The sequence below is a fragment of the Prosopis cineraria genome, unplaced genomic scaffold (assembly GCF_029017545.1).
Source record: "Prosopis cineraria cultivar Desert tree isolate PC_DT_omini unplaced genomic scaffold, ASM2901754v1 PC4, whole genome shotgun sequence".
NCBI lineage: Eukaryota > Viridiplantae > Streptophyta > Magnoliopsida > Fabales > Fabaceae > Prosopis > Prosopis cineraria.
In genome coordinates, this window is record NW_026555335.1 from 26,320,277 (window position 1) to 26,346,385 (window position 26,109).

A 26,109-nucleotide genomic window follows, 5' to 3' on the forward strand; every position below is an offset into this window, starting at 1 on the left:
TAATTTAAAATATTTAGGATCCCATAAAAATCCTTTAAATAAGTAGTTTGAGCTCAAACTTAATAGTTTTTAAACATATAGGAAGCATGGAAAAATTTGGAAAGCAAAATACCTAAAAACAGGGCCATCAATGTCATTTTTGCACATTTTGGCATTTATGCCGCAGCATGTGGTCAATATGCTTGGCATACAGCATAGAGGGCTCAATTTCATTACGGTTCTATATGTCGTGGTGCATGTTCTAGTTTATGACAGCATTTTGTTGTCATGACAGCTTTTAAGGACGAACTTCTGATATGCACCATTTCTACATTCGATGTCCGATTGGAGTGATTTAAGTAGCCACATGAAGTTTATTTTACAATATGGTAAAACTTTCATTATGATTTGACACCATATGTGAGATTTGGCCACCTAGATGCAAAAGTCAAGTTTTATAACCAATATAAGTCATTTAAGTACTCAAATCTCAAAACTTATATCATTAACTCATTTTTAGGCTTGAACTAAGTCTAATGGATCATTATATACCCAACTAAATAGATAAACAACTAATAGCATATCAAAACTAAGATTTGGCCACCCTTTGCCCCAATATCATATAATAGGGCTAGTCATCACACTTCTACTTCTCATCGCTATTAGGCCAAATGATCACCACATTTCACATCTATTGAACATCACATGCACTTGTAATAGTATTTTAGCCTAATTTCACAAAGTTTCACCAAACATTATCACTTAGGCCAAAATATTCCAAATTCACATAATGCACACAAATCACCATATCTTGCATTTATAACCAAAAATTAGCCTTTACCATAAGTGATATTATCTATAATCACTCTAGGCCAATTTATCACAGTACACATCACTATAAGTGCAATATTCAAACCTAACATTTTCTCAATCTTACTCATCGAAGGGCCCAGTAATATCTTTCAATTAATACTAGGGATAAATTCTATTTTGACCACTTATATTTCTCTATATGAATATCATTAAATTAAATCACAGCCTTTATGATCACCTGGTCAAAGGTGACTTTTAGGTCAAAGTTCAGTGGTCATCATATTGTAATCCATGATGATCTCAGGTCAAGGGACTTAGTGATATAGTTACATATGAGAAAAGCTTATGACTTATACCATGTAAATTTCTCATAGTGGGTCAATCCAACACCTTAAACCCTTTCAAGTGCCCACAATTTTGATTTATATCTCTATAATTAATAAAAGTCAACATAGTTGATTTATATCTCTAGTCTTGTTTCATCTATGATCCCTTATAGATGACTGACTAGGGATATTTAGGATAATCAACATAGTTTATTTAAGGATACAATTATCATAGTGAACATGCAATTACTATGATAACAAAAGAGAAATTCTATAAATAACAATATTTATGTATAATGATTAGCCCTATAACATAATTTTCAATATTTTTGGCTAGGTAAACCCTCACAAGTAGAGAGTAGGGATCGCCTAGTTACACAAGTTAGGTTCATATGAATTGGTAAGCCATGGATTCGATCAAATGAGATAAGAAGTGGTATAAGGTGGGTATATGTAATCATATGGATTATGGCATAATGATGCATTGTGGATATGTGTAGTTTGCCTCTTATGACATTTATACTTGACTAATTATGAATATTATACTTTAATATACTTTAATTTTTTGGCTTGGTTACTAAGATGGTATAATCTCATCCTCATGTATTAATATCAATTTCCAAGTTGCCTTTATGTTGTAATTAAATTTATATTTTCCTAACTATAAGATTTTATGCTTGGATTAATTTTCATTTGTATATAGCCCTCATTGTCAAACTTAGGCATTATTTTGTGTGACGTTCATATTTTTGGGAGGAGGCCATCCATGCAAATGGGTGCATGATAGAGATTGATATTTAAATGGTTATTATATAGGTTGTGTGTAACATCCTGATTTCCTAATTTAGAAACTAATTGTTGATTGAGGATAAATTAGTAATTAATGAGTAATTAAGACTTTAGGTGACAATTTGGTATTTTGATTCTTTAGAATGTTGAATGACAAGATGGGAGTGAAGGGATCGAGTTTTAAAGTGAGACAGATGTTCGTGATGAGAATTTCCCTCACTGTGTCAAGCACTGTGACATAAGCTACTTGCGCCATAGTGCACCGCACATAAGTTAGCTGATGAAAATGTGGTCATCTTGTGAAAAATAAAGAAAAGAAAGAGGAAGCATGAAAGGAGAAGAGGAGAAGACAATTTTCTATTAGGGCATTGAGTTGTGGAAGCTTGCGAGACATTTTTGATTGATAGCTTACTAGGTAATTTTTGTATAGCCTTTACCTTCGATTCTATACTAATTTCTCTTAATATAAGTTATAGAAAAATTAAATCAGGAAGTTTTAAGGGGTTTGTTTCTTATCCTTTGGTAAATGAAAAGGTTCTTAGGAATCAAAAAAAGGTTTTGCGACTAGCTTTGAGTTAAACGATAAAGCTTTAGAGTTATAACCATAATTAAACCCTGCATTAGTAGTAAAAAGGAATGGAAGATTTGAGTAAGGTGTGTTGGAATTGATTGAAGTGATAGAAAGAGGTGATTGGAAGGAAAAGAATAGTGAAATGTGGTTTTTAGTAATAATTAGTACTTGTGATCAATTTGCTTAATTGACTAATAGTGCTAATTGTGTATAGATTTTCTTGTTGATCGTGTAAATTGAGAGAGGAAGCTAGTGGGGACATCAATTGTTATGAAAATTCATGGGTAACTAATAGAACATGTAACATCTTTAAATCTGGAAAAATTGATTAATTAAGGAATAAATTAATTAAAAATATGATTAATTTATTTAATTATTTTTTAGGTTGCTAATTGGATTTTTAGGTCATATTTGGCTTTAAATTGATAGAAGATGAAAGTCGGGAGGCATCGGGGGGAGTAAAATCAACTTGTTGCTTGCTGCGTCATGAGCTGTAGCTTGCGTAGCGTGCACTGTGGTGCACGGCACAACAGACAACTTGAAATTTCGGAAATGATCAGAAAAAATCAGATTTTATGGTGGAAAACCTAGAGCATGAAGGGAAAAACTTTGGGCACTATTAGGGCATCAATTTAAAAGGATTTTGAAAATAATTTGAGTCTCTAAACTCTTGGGTAAGTTTCCTACCCTTCTCCTCTACCTTTTCATCTCAATTTCCATGAGATTTGGAAGAGTGAGAATTTGGTCTGATTGAATTAAGTCATGAGTCAATGTTTTGAAGGTTTCTATTGACTCTAAAGGTTTAATTTAAGTTTATTGATCTTGGATATATGGTATTATGAAGCTACTTTGTTATTTAGTGGAAGTTGGATCAAGCCCTAACTTGATCATAGGATTTTGAAGTGTGATAAGTTAAGATATTGAGTTTTATGTTGTGATAGAGTTAGAAGGAGACTTGAAAATTAACATATAGTACTTGTTGTTGTAAATTGTGGTGTGGGAAGACTCACCTTGACACAAGAAGAGAATTAGTACCACGGGTAACCCTTTTAGTAACAAAAAGGTTGAGGTAACAAGATAATTTGGATTATTAATTATCTTGTATAAGTTATTCTCAAGTTGCTTTTTTATGATTTGTTGAGTATATATGTATAAATTCTTTAAAGGTTAACTATTTTAGAAAATGAGTGGAGTATTAGTTTGAGAAATTCTATATTTTTGAAGTAAATGGAAAGATTTGTTATATTTGTTTAGAAAGTTTTTTATGCATGGTCAAGTGGAGATATGTAGTGAATTGTGGCATATTAGAGGGTAGAAGGTCGCCCTAGTGGAGATAGTGAAGATTAAGTCCATATGGCATTACTGGCACCTTGGGATGCCAGGTGCAGCACTTACTCTCCTTAGTGCCCGAAAATGGGTGCGGTGTTGGAGACTTACTCTCCTTAGTACCCAACAGGGTGCGGGGTTAGAGACTATGCTCCTTAGCATCTAGAGGATGCAGTGGTGGAGTAACGACACCCCAATTACTTGTAATAGGGGGAAACAGTAGTCCAGAAGTGGTTTAGGACACCTTGGCCGGGTAGTCCTACTATGGATGGTGAGTTTGGGGACTATACATGTGGTTTGGTTTTGTCAAATAGCCTACTAGTTCAATTAGGAGTATTGAAGGATCGGATGGTTAGGGATCATGCATGCAATTTATGGTGATCTTATATGAAGTGATTATGTTACTTATTTTAATACTTGTTTATAACTTGGCTTGTTAATCAATAATGTAGATTATCTTAGTTATTGAGATTTTTATCTCACCTTGTGGTTACCATTTTATAGCTTCTACAACTGAGACTAAGTAAGGAAAGGAATCGAGCAAGAATTTATAGATTTGCTACATCAAATAGTAATGCCTAATTTTGGTTTGAGTGGTGTACATAAACTTGTTATATGATATTATATGTTGCCAACTAGGAATGCATATCATTTTGATTGGTTGCACTTGTTTCATACTATGTTATTATGTATTTTAGCCCAATATTGTATATGATGTGAATATGTGGGAATTTTTATGGTGATGGGCTAAAATACTAATACAAGTGCAAGGAATGTTTTATCTATGTAGTGACAATGTATTTGTAGGGTATTATGTGGTAATAGAAGGCAAATAGTGCTTGTAGTGTTAATTGTGTATTTTGGCCATATTGGGCAAAATGGCCATTGAGTGGCCAAATTTTATGTTTGGTATGTTTTTGTTTGTTTGAATGTTCACTCAATTGTATTTTGGTCCATTGGACTTGGTTTAAGACTTACAATGGGTTAATGGTATATGTTATGTGTTTTGGATACTTGGATGCTTGAAAATCTCTTTAACAACTGACTTTTGCATCTGAGTGTCTAAAATTCTCATACGGTGTCGGATTGTAACGAAACTTATACCATTAGTTAGCTTATTGAATAAGCTTCACGTTGGGCTTGAATCACTCTAACTGGACATCGGATGCAAAAATGGTGCGCGTTCAAAGTTCGTCCAAAAAAGCTATCATGATAGTATTGCTGTCATGGACACGTGCGCCGCGGCGCATTTCGCCCGTGCGGTGGTGCATGATACAGTGAGTGAAGTTGGCTTTCTATGTCACATGCCACGGTGCATGGACCACGAGCCGCAACACATGGACCAAAACACTCAAAAATGACATTTTTGACCCTGTTTTGAAGTTGTTTGCTTTTCAAAACTTTTTCATGCTTCCAATACCTTTATAAATCATTAAGTTTGAGCTCAAACTATCAATTTAAAGGGTTTTTATGGGATCCCAAATATTCCACAATTATTTTTAAACTATTATTAGTTTTAATCTTTATATGGATAATGTGAGCTTAGGAGCAATCTTTACTCCTAATTATGATTGTTTGTTGTGATTATGTGGTGAATTTTGATAATGTCAAGGTGGACATTACAGTTTGGTATCAATTTCTCGAGTTATGAGATTTAGTTTTGGTGATGTGTCTATTGCATTCATTCTCATTAGTTGGCAACTTTATGTACACAACTCTTTCCTTTTGTCTCATTTCCTTTATTTCCCACGAATTCCCTTTTTCTACTTGGTTTCTTCCTTAGGAGGGGAGAAAAATGGTTAGAAGAAGCATCCAAAATGCCAGTAATTTACCAGAGAATGATGGGCCTATACCAAAGGTACAACTAGAGATACAAGTAGAACAACAACAAAGGCCCTAGGGTAATGATGCAATTCTTCAAGAATTGTAAGACATGATGATGAACATCCAGAGAACTATTCAAGACCACAATGTTATGCTCCAAAATAGAGGTTGTGACGAGGAACAAAGGAGACAAGAGGAAGCTCATGAGAGCAAATTGGAACCACTTCATGGTTCCGGTAGTAGACCTGGATCGTTTGGGACGAGAGCGGATGGAGATGCTCAAGGATGGCTATTGATCGAGCATGGAGGACTTTCTCTCGGTTTAACCCTCCAACATTTAATGGAACTATGAAGGAACCATATGTATGGTCCCCAAGCTCACCATCCATAGTAGGACTACCTGGCCAAGGTGTCCTAAACCACTTTTGGACTATTGGTTCCCCCTATTACAAGTAATTGGGGTGTCATTACTCTAACACCGTATCCTACGGATGCTAAGGAGCATATTCTCCAACTCTGCACCCTTTTGGGTACTAAGGAGAGTAAATCTCCAACACCGCACCCATTTTTGGGTACTAAGGAAAGCAAATGCTGCACTTGGCGTCCCGAGGTGCTAGTAATGCTATATGAACTTAATCTTCACTAACTCTACTAGGGTGACCTTTCATCCTCTAATATGCCATAATTCACTACATATCTTTACTTGACTATGCATAAATAACTTTCCAAACAAATATAACAAACCTTACCATTTACTTCAAAAATATAGAATTTCACAAATCAATACTCCACTCATTTTCTAAAATAGTTAACCTTTAAAGAATTTATACATATATACTTAACAAATCATAGAAAAGCAACTTAAGAATACCTTATACAAGGTAATAAATAATGCAAATTATCTAGTTATCTCAACCCTTTTATTACTAAAAGGTTTACCCATGGTATTAAATCTCTTCTTGTGTCATGGTAAGTCTTCCCACACCACAATCTACATCAACAAGTACTATATGTTAATTTTCAACTAACAAAAGCACTATTAACTACCAATAACCTCTCAATTTTCCCACTTCTCACTCATATTCTCAACAAAAAGGCTTTTTAAGGTTATAATTTGTTCACACAATCCCTTTAAGCCTCCCTCTAACTCTCTCACAACATAACAATTAATATCTTAACTTATCACAGTTTAAAACCCCATGATCAAGTTAGGCTTTGATCCAAATTTCACCAAACAACAAAATAGCTGTATATTACCATATATCCAAGATTAATAAACTTAAATCAAACCTTTCAAGTCAATAGAAACCTTCAAAACATTGACTCATAGCTTAAACTAATCAGACCAAATTCTCCTTCTTCCAAATCTTATGGAAAATAAGATGGAAAGGTAGAGGAGAAGGATAAAAAACTTAAGTAAGAGTTTGAAGGTTCAAATTATCTTCAAAATCCTCCTAAATTGATACCCTAGTAGTGCCCAAAGTTGTCCCCTTCGTGCTCTAGGTTTTCCACCCCAAAAACTCTCAATTTCTAATGATTTGTGAAATTTTAAGTTGCCTGCTGTGCCGTGCACCACAATGTATGCTACGTAAGTTGCGACTCACAATGCAACAAGTAACAAGCTGAATTTGATCCCCCCGATGTCTTCTGACTTGATCTAACTTTCATCCTAACTCAATTTAGAGCTAAGTATAACCCAAAATTCCAACTAGCAACCTAAAAACATAATTATATAAATTAATCATATTTTTAACTAATTTATCCCTTAATTAATTAATTTTTTCCAGATTTAAAGTTTTTGGATGTTACAATAAAGACTATATGGTAGGGTTTCCTTAGTACCCTATTACGGTGCAATGTTAGAAATAATTCTCCTTAGTACTTGGTGTTAGAGATGAGAGACTCCTTAGTATCTTTAGGATACAGTGTTGGAGTCAACGACGCCATATTGTATGTATTAGGGGAAACCATATTCTGTATTGTGCGTTAGAACATATTTGGCTGGATGATTCTACTACTGTAAGTGTGCTTAAGACTAATGAAAGTGTATATTGGTCTGAGATGAGCCTATAGTTTCATGTCGAGGTGATTTAGAAGTTTGGTTGGTAGAGATCATGCTAGTATTTTATGTATATGATGAAATATCTTGAGATAACAGGAATCTTTTGGGATTAATGAAAAGTTGAAAATGAAATGTGATATGTGATGCAAATACTACTTTATGAGGTTTTAATGATATATTATGTTTACTTTCATATTGTTGCATGTAATAGTTAATAGGACTGAGTTATTCTGTTATTGAGATTTTTATCTCACCCCTGTGGTTACATGTTTACAGGATCAAGAAGTGATCAAGCCAAGGGAAGAGAGTCTCGACCAGCTTGAGTTGTGAAGCCGTGTACTCTGAGGTTGTGTAATGAACTGAACTAAAAAAATTGTATATATAAGTGTATATGAGTTACCATAGGGTTTCATGCATGTATTGAACTGAATTTTTGTGAAATCAAGCTCGATTATGTATATATGTGTTTTAAGACAAAAGGGGCTTTTGATTTGAGTGTGTTTGTGTTGAATTAGTTGTATGTGTTGGTGAATCTTAAGCCAAAGGATAAATTATGATGAAATGAGTAATTTAGGGGTTAAGATTGTATTATGAATATAATTGCATATGTATGAGTTGAGAAATAGCCGAGTGGGCTAAAATATGCCAAGAAATGGCATAGCATGTGAAGTTAGTGAATTATAGAAATTGGCCATAGAGGAGTCAAATTTTGATATATGAGTATGTATTGTGATTAATTGTGATCAATTAGGTATATTAGATCCTTTTGGACTTCGTTCAAAGCCTAGTATGGTCTAATGAGAGAAAGGGATTGATTTAAGTGTTTGGATGCGCAAAATTTTCAAAAAAAGTAACTTTTTACACCCGAGTGTCCAATTTTTGATTGAACCTTTAGATCGTATCCAAACCTATATCATTAGTTAGTATATGAGCTAAGCTTTATGTGGGCGCTTAAATCACTCTGATAGGATATCATACGTGAAAACAACACACGTCAAAAGTTCTTCATTTTTGCTATCAAAATGACAGCAGAAATTCAAATAAGCCACCACAGCGCATGGTGACACATGCAGTGGCATACTGACTGTACACCGTAGTGTACTGACCAAATTTTAGTTTTATTTTTTTGTGTTGAAATGTATACAATTAGGATAGGATTGCTGGTGGGTTATGTCAACTATATATTTGAGAAGTGTATGATTTACTTCCATTGTGTTTTTCTCTTATTGTATTGTGAATTGATTGATTTTACAAACTAAGTCTTCGACCGAAGCTTTTAAAAAAAAATTGGTTATTGTAATTGATGCGAGGTAGTGGTAACACCACGGTCTTCTTTTATATTGAGCGAATATAAAAGGAAGTTACAAAAATCATGTGTGATTATACCAATCACTCATAAAAAAATGCACCAATGGATAGAATTACTATTCCAATGATTTGTCAACTTTCAAAAACTATATAAGTGATTCATTTTGAACCAGAACAAGAACTAATGATCCTTAAGCAAATAAATTATCATTTGTGTATTTAAATAGCTTTCAAATCATGATTTTATTTATTACATTCATTCATTATTCTTAAAAAGAATTGTGAAAAGCTCTCAAAAGTTTATAAGCTTTCATTTGTATTCTCATCTACTCTTTAATAGAGTTTTCTATAAAAGCTTGTACTATTTTTTTCAAAAATCTTGAAAAAGGACTTTTCAAATGTTTGTAATAACTTGTTGAATTATAGTAATGTTCGTTAAGTAAATCAAGACAAAGTTAGTCTTAAGAGTTATACTATAGTAGCAAGCACCCATTGAAGCTTGTGATTTTAGTTGAAAATCTCAAGTGTGATTTTGAAGATTGGACGTAGGCTAAGTTTGCGGCTAAACCAATATAAATCTTGAGTGTGTTATCTTCTTCCTTCACTCTTTTGCTCTTCACTCTTTTCAAGTATTTAAAAGTTTTTAAGTGTTACCTAATTCACCCCCTTTTAGGTACCCCAGTCTATCCTCTCAACATGCAACTATATGAAAGTATAGTATAATATACCATTAAAATAACATGTAACACATATTCACTTCAAATCTCATTTATATAAATCATTTCACTTCTTCCACTACCTTTTCACCACTTTTTCACATATAGCATCATCACTGCCAACCGAACCTCCAAATCACCCTAACTTAAAACCATAGGATCACCTTAGACCAATATACACTCTTATTAGCCTTGAACTCACCTTTAATGGTAGAATCACCCAATCAAAAGTTTTCTATCGCACTTCTGAACTATGGTTTCCCCCAATACACACAATGGAGTGTTGTTGACTCTAACACCACATCACATCAATACTAAGGAGTCTGAATCTCCAATGCTGCACCTCAATCAACACTAAGGAAATAATCTCCAATACTATACCTCGAAAGGCACTAAGGAGATACAAATTCTCCAACACCATACCTCGTCAGGCATTAAGGAGAATAATGCCATATGGGGTTTCTCTACCTCTCCACACTACGTGCAACCCTTCCCCATATACTCTAGATACAGGAAAAGATTACAAGAATTACCACATAAATACATTAATCACAAATCAAAGGATTTATTTGAAAAACTTGGGCTTAAGACTCATTTTGCAAAAAGCATTTAAATCATACCATATTAGAGAATGCATAGCAGAAGAAAATCATATATTTATCTAGCATAGTGGATACAACCCATAAGCATTCCCTTCTCACTTGCATGCATTTACAACACAAAATCAAGTTGGGGTTTTAGTTTGTGTGCCATGGTGTGTAATATGTACACTGCAACATGTGGCGCAAAGCTACACGCTTAACTTATTCTGTGTCATGCACCGCGGCATGTGTCACATGTACTAGCGCTCTTGTCTAATTTTTTGCTGTCATTTTGATAGCAAAAATGATGAACTTATGGCATGTCCCATTTTCACATACGACATTCGATTAGAATGATTCAAGTGCCTGCACAAAGCTTAGATCGTAAGCTAGCTAATGAGATAGTTTTGGATACAATCTAACAGTTCGATTAAAATTTAGACATCTGGGTATAAAAAGTCACTTTTTTGAAAAATCTGCACACCTAAGCGCTCAAATCAATCCCTTTCTATCATTAGATTACACAAGATCTTGAATCAAGTCCAAAAAGATCTAATACACCTGATTGACTATAATTCATTACAATCAAACATATATCAAAATTTGACCCTTTTACGGTCAATTTCCACATTTTCACAAACTTGCACAACTTGCCATTTCTTAGCATAACTTAGCTTATTTGGCCATTTTCTAATCACATTCATATATGTACCTATTACAACAAATGTATTATGCAATCTTAGCCTCAAATTACTCATTCTATCATAATTTCCCACTTGGACTTAAGATTCACCATCAATCAACAACTATTTCAACACAAATATACTCAAATCATAGCCCCTTGATTAATTTCATCACACATACATACAATTGGGCTAAGATTTCATAAAATAACTACTCAAGTCGTGCATGTAACCCTATGGCAACTCATTTACACATATACATACAAGATCTTGGTTTAGTTCATTACACAACTCAGAGCATGGCTTCTCAACTCAAGCTAGTTCAGACTCTCTTCCCTTGCCCTGATCATTGCCTGGTCCTATAAACATGTAACCACAGGGATGAGATAAAAATCTCAATAATAGAATAACTCCTTCTTATTGACTATCACATGCAACAATATAGAAGTAAAACATAGTATACCATTTAAATCTCACTAAAATAGCATTTATATCATATATCTCATTTCCATTCACTTTCATCATTCACATAGCATTCCATAGCATCTTATAGCATCACTTAGCATGATCATTGTCAATCAAACCTTTAAATCACCCTAACACAAAACTATAAGCTTGCCTTAGACTAATGTACACTCTCATTAGCCTTGAGCTCACCTACAATTGTAGAATCACTCGGCCAAAGATGTTGTAGAGCACATACAGACTAAATTTCCCCTAATACACACAATGGAGTATTGTTGACTCCAACACCGTATCACATAGACACTAAAGAGTCTCACATATCTCAAACACCACACTTTAATAGGCACTAAGGAGATCTTCTCCAACACCACACCTTATAAGGCACTAAGGAAAGTTGTTTCCAATATCGCACCTTATCAGGTACTAAGGAAATCTTACCATATGGTCTTCATCACTACCTCTACTCGGGTGAACTCCCATTCCTATGATCATGTTTTACAAACCATTTAAGGTTCCTTATTACCACTATACACATTTTCTCATACAAAGCATATATACTAACATATTATTTAAGAACACCCATTTCAATGCTTTTATTCAATAAAAAGCTATTTCATGCAACATTCAAACAATGCTATAAATCATGCTTAATCTAGAACAAGTTCATACACTACATAGCATACTAACACATAGTTACAATAAATAGTCAAAAAAAGAAAGTTATTTAGTTATCTCAACCCTTTTGTCACTAGAAAGGTTACCTGTGGATTTTAACAATCACAATAACTTATCTCAAGCTTCTTTTCTCTACTCACCTGTCCAATATGCCAATCTAAACACATTTGGCACATTTTAATCATTTGATCCATTTTGACTGAAAACTCATATTTACTACTCAGGGCTATATTCATCTGTAAACTCTTTTTTATTTATCCATTCTAGGTCCATTACTACTCGATTAGTACTTTACATCACCTCAACTAGTTTTATTTCATTCAAATACAATTTTTTCCCTAAATCTTCTCCCTTTAAGGGTCAAATTGAGCCTACGAGTTCAAATCTCTACAATTCAGCTTTAAACCAATCGCAAAGTTCTAATTTAACTTTTGAGAAAATTTTTATTACTATTGAGCAATAATCAAACTCCTTAAATTTCACCGATTAAATTTTCCTATAACTCATTTTTAGAAAAATTTATGTAGAATGAAAGGTAAGAGTTATATGTAGCTTACTTGATAAGTTATCGATCAAAAACACCTTCCACAGCTCTGAAAAAGCTTGCCTTAGCACACCCTTTACTTTCTCTCCTCTCCTTTCATGTGTTCTCAAATTCTCTCCTTTGAAATTTTTGAAATTTCATGACTTATGAAGTAATTTTTTGGTCCATGTGCTAAAGCGCATGCAGCACAAGCCATGACACATGGCACAATGAGATTCCTTCTCACCATGTGCATTTACTTCAATAAGAAACGCAGTCCTTTTACTTGTATCTACTCATACAACACACCAACAAGTCAAATCATCAAGTAATCATCTGAATCTCTAATCCTACACAAATTATTACTTTATCCTCGTTTAACCACTAATCTTGGGATTAAGAAATTTAAGATGTTGCACTACAGGTGAACTCTTACCCCTATGATCATGCTTTCTGAACCAATCATATGTTGTCAATCACCCTATACTCATATGTACATATATACATATATAAAACATAAAATCTCATGCTTTCACCCATCTATTTGATCAGAAACCATTTTCATGTAACATTCACACAATGCTAAAAAACATGCTTAGCTGAAAACAATTTCATGTACTTAATAGCATACTTACACATAACTATAAAAAATAGTCAAAAAGAGGAAGTTATTCGGTTATCTTGACCCTTCTGTCATTAGAAAGGTTACTAGTGATACTTTCTCAATCACCACTTGTCTATATGCCTCTTTTCTCACTCTACTCATGAGATATGCCATCTACAAATATTTGGCACAATTAGTCAATCGGTTCAAATTGACTAAAAGCACACACTTATTACTTAATACTACATCTATCTATTCATTCCTTTCTACTTAGCCACTCTAGGTTTATTACCACTCATTTATCACTTCACAACACTTCAAACAATCCCATTTCACTTAAACATGATTCTTACCCTAAATTTCCATTAAATTAAGGCCAAATTGAGCCTACCAGTTTAAAGCTGCAAAGTTTATCTCTAAACTAGTCACAAAGCTCTAATTTAACTCTTAAGAGCCTTTTTATTACTATCAGATAAGAAACAAACCCTTAAAATTTCACCAATTCAATTTCTCTATAATTCATACCAAGAGAAATTATGGTAGAATAAGAGGTAAGGGTTGTACAATGCTTACCCAATAAGTTATTAATTGGAAGTACCTTCTAATGCTCTAAAAACCTTTACCCTAGCTAACCCTTGCTTCCTTTCTTCTTCCTTTCGTCTTTTTTTCCTCTCCCTTCTGAGCTCTCATGAAATTTCATGGCTTATTAAGTCACTTTCTAGCCCATACGCCATGGCGTAGGCATCATTAGTTGTAGAACATGGCACAGCAAGGAGAATCCTTGCCACACGCACACACTTTGCTCCAAAACACGGTCCTTCCACCTATATATGCTCATTTAACATCCTAAATACACAAATTGTCAACTAATTATCGAAATCTCTAATCCTTTACTAATTACTACTTTACTCCTGATTAACAGTTAAATACCAAATTCTATTAATGATTACCCATATGGCATCGTGCCTTGACTGAATTCTTGGTAACCCAGTTATAAAATCCATAGATATGCTATCCTATTTCCACTTAGGGATATCTATTGGCTACAACATTCCTACTAGTCTCTAGTGCTCAATCTTAAACTTTTGACAAGTTAAACACCAAGTCACAAAGTTTGTAACATCTCTCTTCATCCTAGGCCACCACCAATACTGCATCATGTCATGGTACACCTTTGTAGCTCCCAGATGGATTATGTATCTACTACAATGAGCTTCACTTAGTATCACTTTCTTTAAATTGACATTGTCAGGTACATAGATCTTGTCCTAGTAGACAATGAACCCATCATCATTGAAACTAAAATTGATGGCCTAATTTGCTTCAATTTCTTCTCTGATTCCCCAAAGACACTCATCTTCTAGTTGTGTCATTTTCAATTCCTTTCAAAATTCGTTACTAACTTTTATGAATAGCCACCAACTAATGCCTTTAATGGCACATCCTGCTGCGTCTCTATGAAAGATTCCATCAATTTATGTTCCTTCACCATAGAATCGCCACATGCAATGTCTTCAGAATCAATGCATTAGCAAACACATTCGCTTTACTCGGATGGTATTTCAATTCAAAGTTGTAATCCTTAAGAAGCTCTATCAATCTTCTCTGCCTCATATTAAGCTCCTTCTGGTCCACTAAGTATTTTACACTCTTATGGTCATAAAACATAATAAATACCTCACCATACAAGTAATAAAGCTAAATCTTCAAAGCAAAAATCATGGCTGCAAGCTCTAAATCATATGTGGGATAATTCTCTTCATATGGTCTCAATTATCAAGAAGCATAAGCTGTCACCTGACTATCTTGCATCAAAATGCAACCAAGGCCTCTCAATGATGCATCCATGTATACCTCATAAGGTAATCTCAAATTAGGATCAGTACTGGTGCAGTGATTAACTTCTCTTTTAGTTTTTGAAATGCCACTTTATACCGGTAATCTCAAATATAAGGCTGATCATTTCACATCAATTTAGTTAAAGGAGAAGGTATCAAGAAAAATCCCTAGATAAATCATCAATAATACCCAACTAATCCTAAAAAACTGCATATCTCTGTAACCGAACTAGGACATTCCTAATTCAGCACTACATCAACCTTGTGTAGATCCATAGAAATCCCATCAACTGACACCACATGTCCCAAAAATCAGACTTCTCTCAACCAAAACTCACTGAGCTTGGTGTATAACTTCTTATCTTTCAAAATCTGGAGCACCTTCCTCAAATGCTTCGCATGTTGCTCCTCATTCTTTGAATAGATTAAGATGTCATCAATAAAGACTATCACAAACTGATCTAAGTACGGCTTGAAGATACGATTTAGATAACCCATGAACACTATAGGCGCATTGGTCAAACCAAATGGCACAACCAAGAATTCATAGTGTCTATACTGGGTTCTGAAATCTATCTTGGGTACATCTGCTGCACTAACTCTTAATGGTGCCGTAACCTCAAATCTATCTTGGAAAAGATCATCTGTCCTTAATAAATGATACTTGTTCTTTATAACTATCTTATTCAACTGTCGATGATCAATGCAAAGACACAGACTACTGTCTTTCTTCCTCACAAACAATAGTGGCAACCCTCAGGCTGACACACTCAGTTTAATAAACCTTTTATTTAACAATTCTTCAATTTGTTTCTTTAGCTTAGCCAACTCTAATGGTAATATTCTATACAGGGCCTTCAATATTGGTTCAGTTTCAAGAACTAAATTAATTGAGAACTTTACTTTCCTTTCAGGAGGTAATCCAATCAGTTTATTTAAAAATACCTTAGGGAACTCCCTTATGACTATGATCTTCTCAAGTCCATCATATATAATATTGGGAGAAAAGAATACTATATACACCTCACATCCTTTACTTTTGGACACTAACTACTGATAAGAACTTGACCTACTTTGAAGAATCCATTGCTGCTACCACATTGGTAGTGAAACCATCTTTCTAGCATAATCAAGCATAGCACCGTTTGTTGCTAGCCAATCTATGCTAATAATTATATTTATTCCTCTCATAAGAATACAGATCAAATTTATCTTGGAAATTTTATCCTTAAATTAAATCTGTGGCCCTAAGATGCTCTACTAATAATACTAGACATTTCAGAAGGTGTCATTACTCTAATAAGCACATGTAACTCTTTTAATGACAAATGCAAACAATCCACATACTCCTCGAACACAATAATGTGCAGTACTAGAATCAAATAACGCCTCTACTTGGTGACCACAAATAGAAATTATACCTCTAATTAGGTTCAGAGATGCTCTGGCTTCTTCCTACGTGACTGCAAACACTCAATTAGGAATAGTGGAACGCTGCTCAGTTCCCTCAACTCTACAAGTGACCTGACTTGCCATATTTTAAGAAAGTGCAACATCTTCTTGAATAAGATCTACCTCAAATGTTATACTGGGGTGACTTTCCAGTACTCAAGGTTGACGTTGGAACATTCGACGCTTGCCTTAAAGACTTTGGAGGCCAATTTCTCACACCCCCAATTCTCTGTATTAACCCCTTCCACACAGATTGAGATTGAGATCCTCTGACAAATCCCTTTCTACTAGATGAGTTAGAGCTGCCAGTACTATATCCAGGCCTCTTCGAGACTCCACCTATCAAATGTAACCTCCTTCTATATCCTCCATATACAGGAGAAGATTATGGTGTTACCACATCACTCACAACAATCAGTAATCAAATATATTGTTTAAAAAGCTTAAGCCCAAGACTTAATTTACAAAATCATCAAAAATCACAATACAATCAAAGCAATACATAGCAAAAGATAGTCATATCTTTATCTAATCCGTAGTAGACACAAACCATATGCATTCCTATCTCAATTGCATGCATTTCCATCACAAAATCAAGTTGGGATTTGGTTTATGCAATACGGCATGCATATTGCACGCCACAGCATGTGGCACAGAGCCATATGCTCAACCTTTCTGTGTCATATGCTGCAATATGTGTCACCATGCACCACGGTGAGCCTATCTGAATTTCTGTTGTTATTTTGACAGTAAAAATGATGAAATTCTAGTATACATCATTTTCACATATGATATCCAATCAGAGTGATTCAAACACCCACATGAGGCTTAACTTGTTGTCTAGCTAATGAGGTAAGTTTGGACATGATCTAACAGTCTGAATAAAATTTGGACACTCGAGTACAAAAAGCTACTTTTTTTGAAAAACTTGTGCACCGAAGCATTCAAATCGATCCCTTTCTCTTATTAGACCACACAAGGCCTTAAATCAAGTCCAAAAAGACATAATACACCTAATTGACCACAATATATCTCAATCACACACGTATATTGAAATTTAACCCTCCTACGGCCAATTTTCACACTTTCACAAACTTGCATAACTTGCTATCACTTAGTATAACATAGGCTACTTGGCCTTTTTCCTAACATATACACATATAATCACATTTACAATACAATCTTAGCCCCAAATTACTCATTTCATCATAATTTCTCATGTGGGCTTAAGATTCACCAACAATCACAACAATGTCAACACATATATACTCAAATCATAGCCCCTTGATTCATTTCATCACAAATACATATAATTGGCTAAGATTCCACAAAATAACTACTCAAATCATGCATGTAATCCTATGGCAACTCATTTACACATATATACACAATATTTTTAGTTCTATTCATTACACAACTCCGAGTATACATAGTTTCACAACTTAAGCCGGTCTAGACTCTCTTTCCTCACCTTAATCACTGCTCGGTCTTATAAATATTTAACCATAGGGGTGAGATAAAAATCTTAGTAACATAATAACTCACCCCTATTGACTATCACATGCAACAATATGGAAGTAAAGCATATTATAACATTTAAAACCTCATTAACATAATATATATCACATATTCACTTAGGTTACATCAATGCTCCATATTTCACCACTTTCTCATATATAACATTCCATGAAATCTCATATCATCTCATAGCATCATATAGTATGATATAGCATGATCACTATTGAACGAACCTCTAAATCATCTCAACACAAAACCATAGGCTCACCTTAGACTAATGTACACTCTCATTAGCTTGAGCTCACCTGTAGTGGTAGAATCATGTGGCCAAAGATCTTCTAGTGCACATACAGACTATGATTTCCCCTAATATACTAAGGAGTCTTACTTCTCCAACATCATACTTTGATAGGCACTAAGGAGATCTTATCTAACATTGTACTTGATAAGGCATTTAAGGAGAATTGTTTCCAACGTCGCACCTTATTAGGTACTAAAGAAACCTTGCTATATGGTCTTTATCACCACCTCCACTCAAGTGAACTCCCACCCCTATGATCATGCTTTTCGAACCATTTAAGGTTCCCATTTACCATTTTATACATTTTCTCATATAATATATATATATATATATTAACGCACCATTTGAAAACACCCATTTCAATGCTTTATTTCAATCAAAACTTTCTCATGCAACATTCACACAATGCTATAAATCATGCTTAGTTGAAACCAATTCATACACTACATAGCATACTCACACACAGTTACAATAAACGGTTAAACAAAGAAAGTTATTTGGTTGCCTCAACCTTTCTATCACTAGAAAGGTTACCTATAGATTTCAACTACCATAATAGCTTATCTCAAGCTTCCTTTCTCTACTCACACGTCCAATATGTCAATCTAAACACATTTGATACATTTTAGTCATTTGGTCCATTTTGACCAAAAACTTATATTTACTACTTAGGGCTATATTTATCCATAAACTCTTTTCCATTTATCCATTCTAAATCCATTATTATCTAATTACTACTTTACATCACCTCAATAAGTCTTATTTCACTCAAACATAATACCTACCCTAACTTTTCTCTCTCTAAGGGCCAAATTGAGCCTACGGGTTCAAAGCTCTATCGTTCAGCTTTAAACTAGTCACAAAACTCTAATTTAACTTCTGGGCATGAATTAAACCCTCAAATTCCACCCATCCAATTTCCCTATAAGTCATTTTTAGAGAAATTTGTGTAGAATGGAAGGTAAGAGTTATACATAGCTTACCTAACAAGTAATCACTTATAAGCACCTTTTATTGGCCTGAAATAGCTTGCCCTAGCTCCTCAACCCTTCTCTTTTCTTCCTCTCATATGTTTTTAGATTTTACTCTTTGAAATTTTTAAAACTTCTCAACTTATAAAAGTAATTTTTAGTCCATGCACTGCAGTGCATACAACATAAGCCGTGGGACGTGGCACAGTAAGATTTATTCTCACTATGCATACTTGCTTCAACCCGAAATGCATTCCTTTCACCCATATCTATTCATACAACACACCAACAAGTTAATTCACCGAGTTATTATCTCACCTCCTCTCTGCATCTACCTCTACCACGCCTAGCTGCTACTCTTAGCTTATGGCACATATCCTCATATGTTATCACATCAAACAATGCTATCTACTGTCGGTGCTCATGTCTTATCTTCTCTAGTAGTTGCTCTACCCTTCACTTAGTGTCATTACTATCCTAAAGTAGGTAGAGTAGATGACAAATCATTAAACCTTTGGATAAACTCTTCCTCATCTAAATCTTCCTGCTGAAAGCATGAAACTCCTCTTCCTTTTTAGTTATAAAAGAAACTGAGAAGTACTGATCGAAGAACATCTTCTTGAATTCTTCCCAACTTAGACGAATACCACTAGTCAGCCTCATAAAATCCAACCACCTCTTAGCAGCCCCAACTAACTGCATTGTGGCCAAGATAACTTTCTACTCAGGGGTGCAAACCACGACTTCAAAGATAGTCTCTAATCGTTCAATCCAATAGCTCTACTTCCCCTTCTCTCATACTCCAGCCAAATGTTGGTGGGTTTAACTGAATAAAAGTTTTCCAAGAATGATCAATTGATGGATCAGTGTTAGGAACTTCTTGCCAACTACCCAAATCCTGAGATGGTCTAGGTCTACTATGTGCTCCCTCTTGCATCAAATGCCTTGAGCCTTAACTCTCTCCTCTTGCTCTCTACCTCTTAGGATTGTATCATGATCCTGCACCTTCTGCCTTATATCCACCACTAAATCTCTCAACTCTTCTAGCAAATCATCCCTTCTATCTCTTTGCGACTGAATTGATTGAACTTTCAACTCCTATTCCTTCTCAACTATCCATCCAGAAATAGCACTTCTAGCACGACTACCTCTCCTCATAACGTATACTATTTTCTCCCCCCTTAAGGACGAAAGTAAGAAAGACAAGTGAGCATAAGGGAAAGAGTTGTGTAATGAATAAGAATAAGTTGCCATATCTATAAAATGAATACATCAAACAATCACCACAATCAAGTCTTGAAACTCAAGAAACTAATACCAAAATGTAACTTTATTAGGAAGGGTTAACTTAATCACCGCACCAAAATCATAAAATGATAATTAAAAAATTTGTTTGAAAAGTTTAAGTCCAAGATTTCTTTTGTAAAATTCTTAAAATCACAACATATTAAAACAATACGCAGCAAAAACAAGATATATGCATTCATATAAACTATTGCATTCCTCTGAAAAAGAGAAATAAGGTAAATTTAGGGCCATGCACTATGGCGGGCAACACATATGTCGCGGCATGTGGCACAGAGCCACACACCTGACCTTTACTGTAGTTTTGATTTGAGCGTTTTGTTTCAGTGTTCATGATGCTGACATTTCTTTATATATATATATATATATATATTGCTGAAATCTAATCTTTTGGACATATGTTTTCAGTTCTTTACTCCATTTTTCTGTACCTTAAGCTCTAAGGAATTTAGCTTTTTAAAGACATAGTATGCTTCTGCTCAGTCTAGTGGACTTTTGAATTCCTTGTTCCTTTTGATGAAAAGTTTATTCAAACCATTAATTACGTGTTTCACTATTGACTTTGCATGATATTTTCTACCTTATTTTCTTATCTGGAATTTGTATAATTCGATAATTCTCCTTTTTATCTCTCACTTTGAAAACGAAAAAATTTCACAGCCTTCCTTATTAAGTTCAGGGGTCCAATTCTGTGGGATTGGATTGTATTTGTTATGTTTCATGATTCATTTGGGCTGTATGTCTTATCTGCAAATTGTTTTCCTATAATTTGATTATTTACTACTTATTTGTTCCCTAATTACTACTGTTGATCTGTTTTTTTTTTTGTTATGGGGGATAGGTTAGATGTGCATATCTTTGATTATCTCATGAAGAGAAAAATGCATGCTTCAGCGAGGGCATTTCAGGCTGAAGGGAATGTCTCAACAGATCCTGTAGGTAAGATCAAGATACTGAGAACTTTGTATGGAAATGAACTTGATATAGCTTTTCTAAACATTTATTCCATTTTACCCCTCCTTTTTGTCAATTTTCTAGCTGTAGATGCGCCTAGTGGTTTTCTTTTTGAGTGGTGGTCTATCTTTTGGGACATATTTATTGCCAAAACTACCAGGAAAGATCAGAATCACTCAGAAGCTGCATTATCTTACATTGAGGTGGGTAATTGGTTTTGCATTTGTCTGATTTTTTCCCCCTCTTGTGATTACCCCACCTAGTAGGATAAGGCTTCTTCTTCTTCTTGTTCTCTTAGTAGGATAAGGCTTTTTGTTGTTGTTGTTCTCTTGCTATTAAATTCACATGTATCAATTTTTAGTTTTTTTTGCTTTATGTGTGCATTCCAATATATGTTGTAAGTGTTGTTAACTGCTTGTAGCAGTGGAAGCGCAAGCTAGAAGTGTGTTTCTTATTGATGCTCATAATTGTCTATATTAGACCTATATCTTTGTCATTGGATCTGGTAATTAATTAGCACTATTTCTCTATATGCTTATTATTTCATTATGTAAATGGTTATTATTTCTAATTTTACACTAAACTTAATAAGGGTTTGTCATCATCAGAAAATGACTAGGTCTTATGCCATCTGCCTTATGCTTCAATTTTTGTGAAGAGGCCTAAGGCCTTATTTCTCTACATTAAGTATGTAGTGTGGATCATAAACAAGCTCATTGTAAATTTCAAACTGACAGAGTCAACAAACTAAGGCTCGAGATGTGGAAGCAACAAGAAAAAGATCACGAACAACCAAATCAACATCAATAAATGCAAATGTAGCATCTCTTGTAGAGGCATGCCTTACAGCAACTACAGCCACAGCAACAACAATATAGGGGCGAGACTCAAATTGTCAGAGATAGCACCACTGGTTCTCTTAGCAATAATAATTTAATGAGGTAGAACCATGTGACTGTAAAAACCATGTCAACAAAAGCGTATGATGAGAGGTTGAAATTTCCTCTCTAGGGAGATGCCTTAGATGATGCATCTGTCAGGTGTTTTTGAGATTTTAATATTTAGTCATTGCTTTTATTTCATTAGTATCATTTTTCATGCCACTTTCTATGCAGCAAAAGATTGTTGGTGATGCAGGTCAACTTGTCAGACCAATTCATGCCTCATTGTTGAAAACAACAGCAGCAAATACAACAGCAACTGTTGGACATTCTACAGGGTGCCTTTATCGTCAAATTTTCTTTTCGTCAGAAAAATTTTCTTTGTCATTTATTTAGGATACTTCTCTTCATTTAGTCTGAGTTTTAAAGTTTTTGGAATTTTTTTTCAGTGAAACATTGCTTGTCGCACCTAGGGGCTTACCAGGGAATGTTCAACAAGTTCAGAGTTGCCACCAGCAACTTGCAGGTTATAGTCAATTTATTTCTTTACTTTTTTTATTTTCTTGTCTTGTTTTGATGTATGTGTTTCCTTCTCTCTTCCTCCATTTGAGATTGGCTTGCATATTTCTTGAGCCAACTATCTCATTTATGAGGAGTACTGTTATTTCAATGCAAATGAATTGTAATAAATTTCCAAATTCCAGATTTGCACAGATATAATTAATGTTTTCATATTTGATTTTTATAGTATTTTGGATTTCTAAGCATCCAATTTTTCCATTTTTTTATTGGGTGTGGATAATACTTCAGTAGGAATTTCTAAATCATTTCTTGGCTAACTAAAGCATTCTCTCCATTATGATATAGTACTAGTTGGTAAAAATGAGGATATTTTATTCCTTTGCTTACCATTCTTGTCAGACTTAAAACATTTGGTGCTACTTGCTTGGATCATAGATCATAGTTGATCTATCTTTGATTTATATTATTGTTTTAATTGTGTAATCATAGATTATGTTTGATGATTATTCTCAATTTTTAGGATCAAATAAAGGCGGTAACAATTTGACTCTAAAAGGATGGCCTTTAGTAGTAAGACTTGTTTGCATCTGCTTGATAAAATTGTCATACTGTTATTGTGTCCATTAATTTGTTTTCTCCTTTCTAGCTCATCTTTCTTGGTTTGTATTTGGCCCATCTTTTTCTGTTGATCTTGAGAGTGCTGGTTTACATGGGAAATTTCTTAGAGATGTTGTCTATACTAATGAAGAGAACTTTCGTATGACACAAATAGATCTTGTCCTTCTAACAGAGGATGGAGCGGGACATGGACAGGGCTTTATTTTTGCTTGGCCCATTTACAAACAGGCAATGAAATTTTGGTTCTTGGCTTGAGCTTGGCTTAGTTAAAGTTAGACCTATGTAGACATTTTACAATTTTCTTTTTTTATTACTTGAACATTTTGCCCATATGACCTCTCAACTTGATGCATATTGTTAGATCTATCCTGTGAAAATGGACAAATGAGGGTCTAGAGGAAGAAAAAGTTAAAAAAAAAATTACAAGAGCTGAAAATGGGATTTCAAAATTCTGTAACATGGAGCTTTTCTTTTCTTTTTCTTTCTCATTTTTTTGTCCTTTTCTTTTTAAGTAGTTTTGAGACAAGCATGCTGCAAACTATCAAAAGAAGTTTGGTCTGGTTTCTCTGAAAAACTCAGGTTGTTGAGTTGTTTTTGCCTCCAAACACCCCCCCAAAACAATAAATATGCATGTTTTCAATATTTATTTGTTATTGGCAAAACAGTTTCACAAAAAAAAAAATCATTTCTTTCATCTTCATGTAATAATCATACCCTGGGGGATTGGTCAATGACTTGGACCCTTAACAGTTTATGATTTATTTAGTTTGTGTAAAATCTTTTTCCCAGAATACTAGCAAAATGGCCTCTAAATAACCTTTTTCTATGTTGGTCCCTATATATGTATGTATACTTTTAATTTCACGCCAGACTTGCTGGACTAGCCAGCTTGGTTCCTGAGCGTTGGATCTTCTTCCTTATGCACTACCTCAATTTACCCAGCTTTGTGTTCATCGTATGTGATTTCATTGTAGAAGTTATTGTGTTTGAAGTGAACATAGAAAGGAAATGTTCAAAGACCAAGAATGATACTCAAATGAAAATGTGTGTTGTGAATCTTTAACAGAACCAGACAATAAAGAATGACAAATCACTATGATGATGAATAGAAAATAAAGAAGAATTCTTAAGGCTTGGATGAGAGTTTAGGTGAATGAAAAACATTAGCATTTAAGAACTCCAATCAGCAATAAATTGAACAAAATGATGTTGTCTCATACTGTTAGTGTTTTGGTGCTATTTGAAAACGTACCCTGTATGTTCTGAAGTGGTATTAACACTTCAAAATTAAATTCAATGTTTTGAAATGCAACCATCCAAAAAATTGGCATGGTAAATATGCTATCATACCATGCATGTATTTGTATCAGATATATGTCCAATACATGTATGTCTAATTTAATATGGATTCTGAATTCTGACTTATGAGAGGTTGTAATGAATTGAAAAATAGCTAAAATTTGTTTTGGTATGGTTGTTACAGAACATGCTAGGTTTATCTCAGTGCCTTTTCTTTTACTTGCATCTTCCTATATAATCAAGTTTCAATAATGTTGTTTGTGCCTTCAACTGCATATTTAACAATGGAAAAATGTTAGGGTTTTGACATTTTTGGTGTTATCAACTATTCATATTCTATCCTCATAAGATCTCAATTATTTTAGGGACTGGATCAGCTTTGCTCTAGATTTCTCCCACCAAATACTTTGATTTAGTCTCTAGAGTCCTTCAATTAACTTATACTGCAGCAGTAACTTATGCTCTAAGCACGTCAGAATTTAGTGGACATGTCTATCAACAATTTGGAAAGCTAGAGACTTAAAATGCTTCTTAATAATCAAAATATGTGTCCTCAGAAAGATGGCACTCCAAATCCTGTTGGTGATTTAGTTCCCAATATTGGAAGATCTGTTCTTGACATGCCTGACTCAAATACATCATTTAAGGTATTGGCATGGACTCGCTAAAATCATGCCTTTCTAATCCTAGCCCTCACCAAAATACATCATTTGGTTCCCTCATGTTACTTCAATAGCACCACCTGACAACCCCTAGAACCTTAGCCTGTATGGCTCTCTTGGTCACTATCTTTTATGATTTTTTTGGCCGCTAGATATAGAGGGTATCTCATGTTAACAAAGCATGTGAATGCATAAAAAGAAAAGAATTTGAATGAGATGAATGGTTAGGCACCTCATGTTTCTATTTATTATATAGTCAAAAATTAGGTTTAATACAAGGGCAGTAATAGAAAAATACAAGCCATAGCTTATCAATCATCAATTCAGTCAACCTAGTTTTCATGCTTGCTATTTTGTTAAGCTTGTCAGAGGTATTCTTTGCATCTATTTAAATTTTGACTGTAGCGGCAAGGGCAACAGAGCAGTCTGCAAGTTCAACAATATTCACATCATATTCTTTCTAGCCAACAATCTCCGAATCTCAGGCAATAAGACAAAATGGTTGGCATTGGCAACATGCCTCGTATGGTTTAAGGACATGAC

The 26,109-nt window shown here is 34.3% G+C and overlaps 1 pseudogene; it reads left to right on the plus strand.

The window, feature by feature from the left end:
* Window positions 1-26,109, plus strand: part of LOC129308924 (transcriptional corepressor LEUNIG-like) — a 65,844-nt pseudogene that overhangs the window by 19,179 nt on the left and 20,556 nt on the right.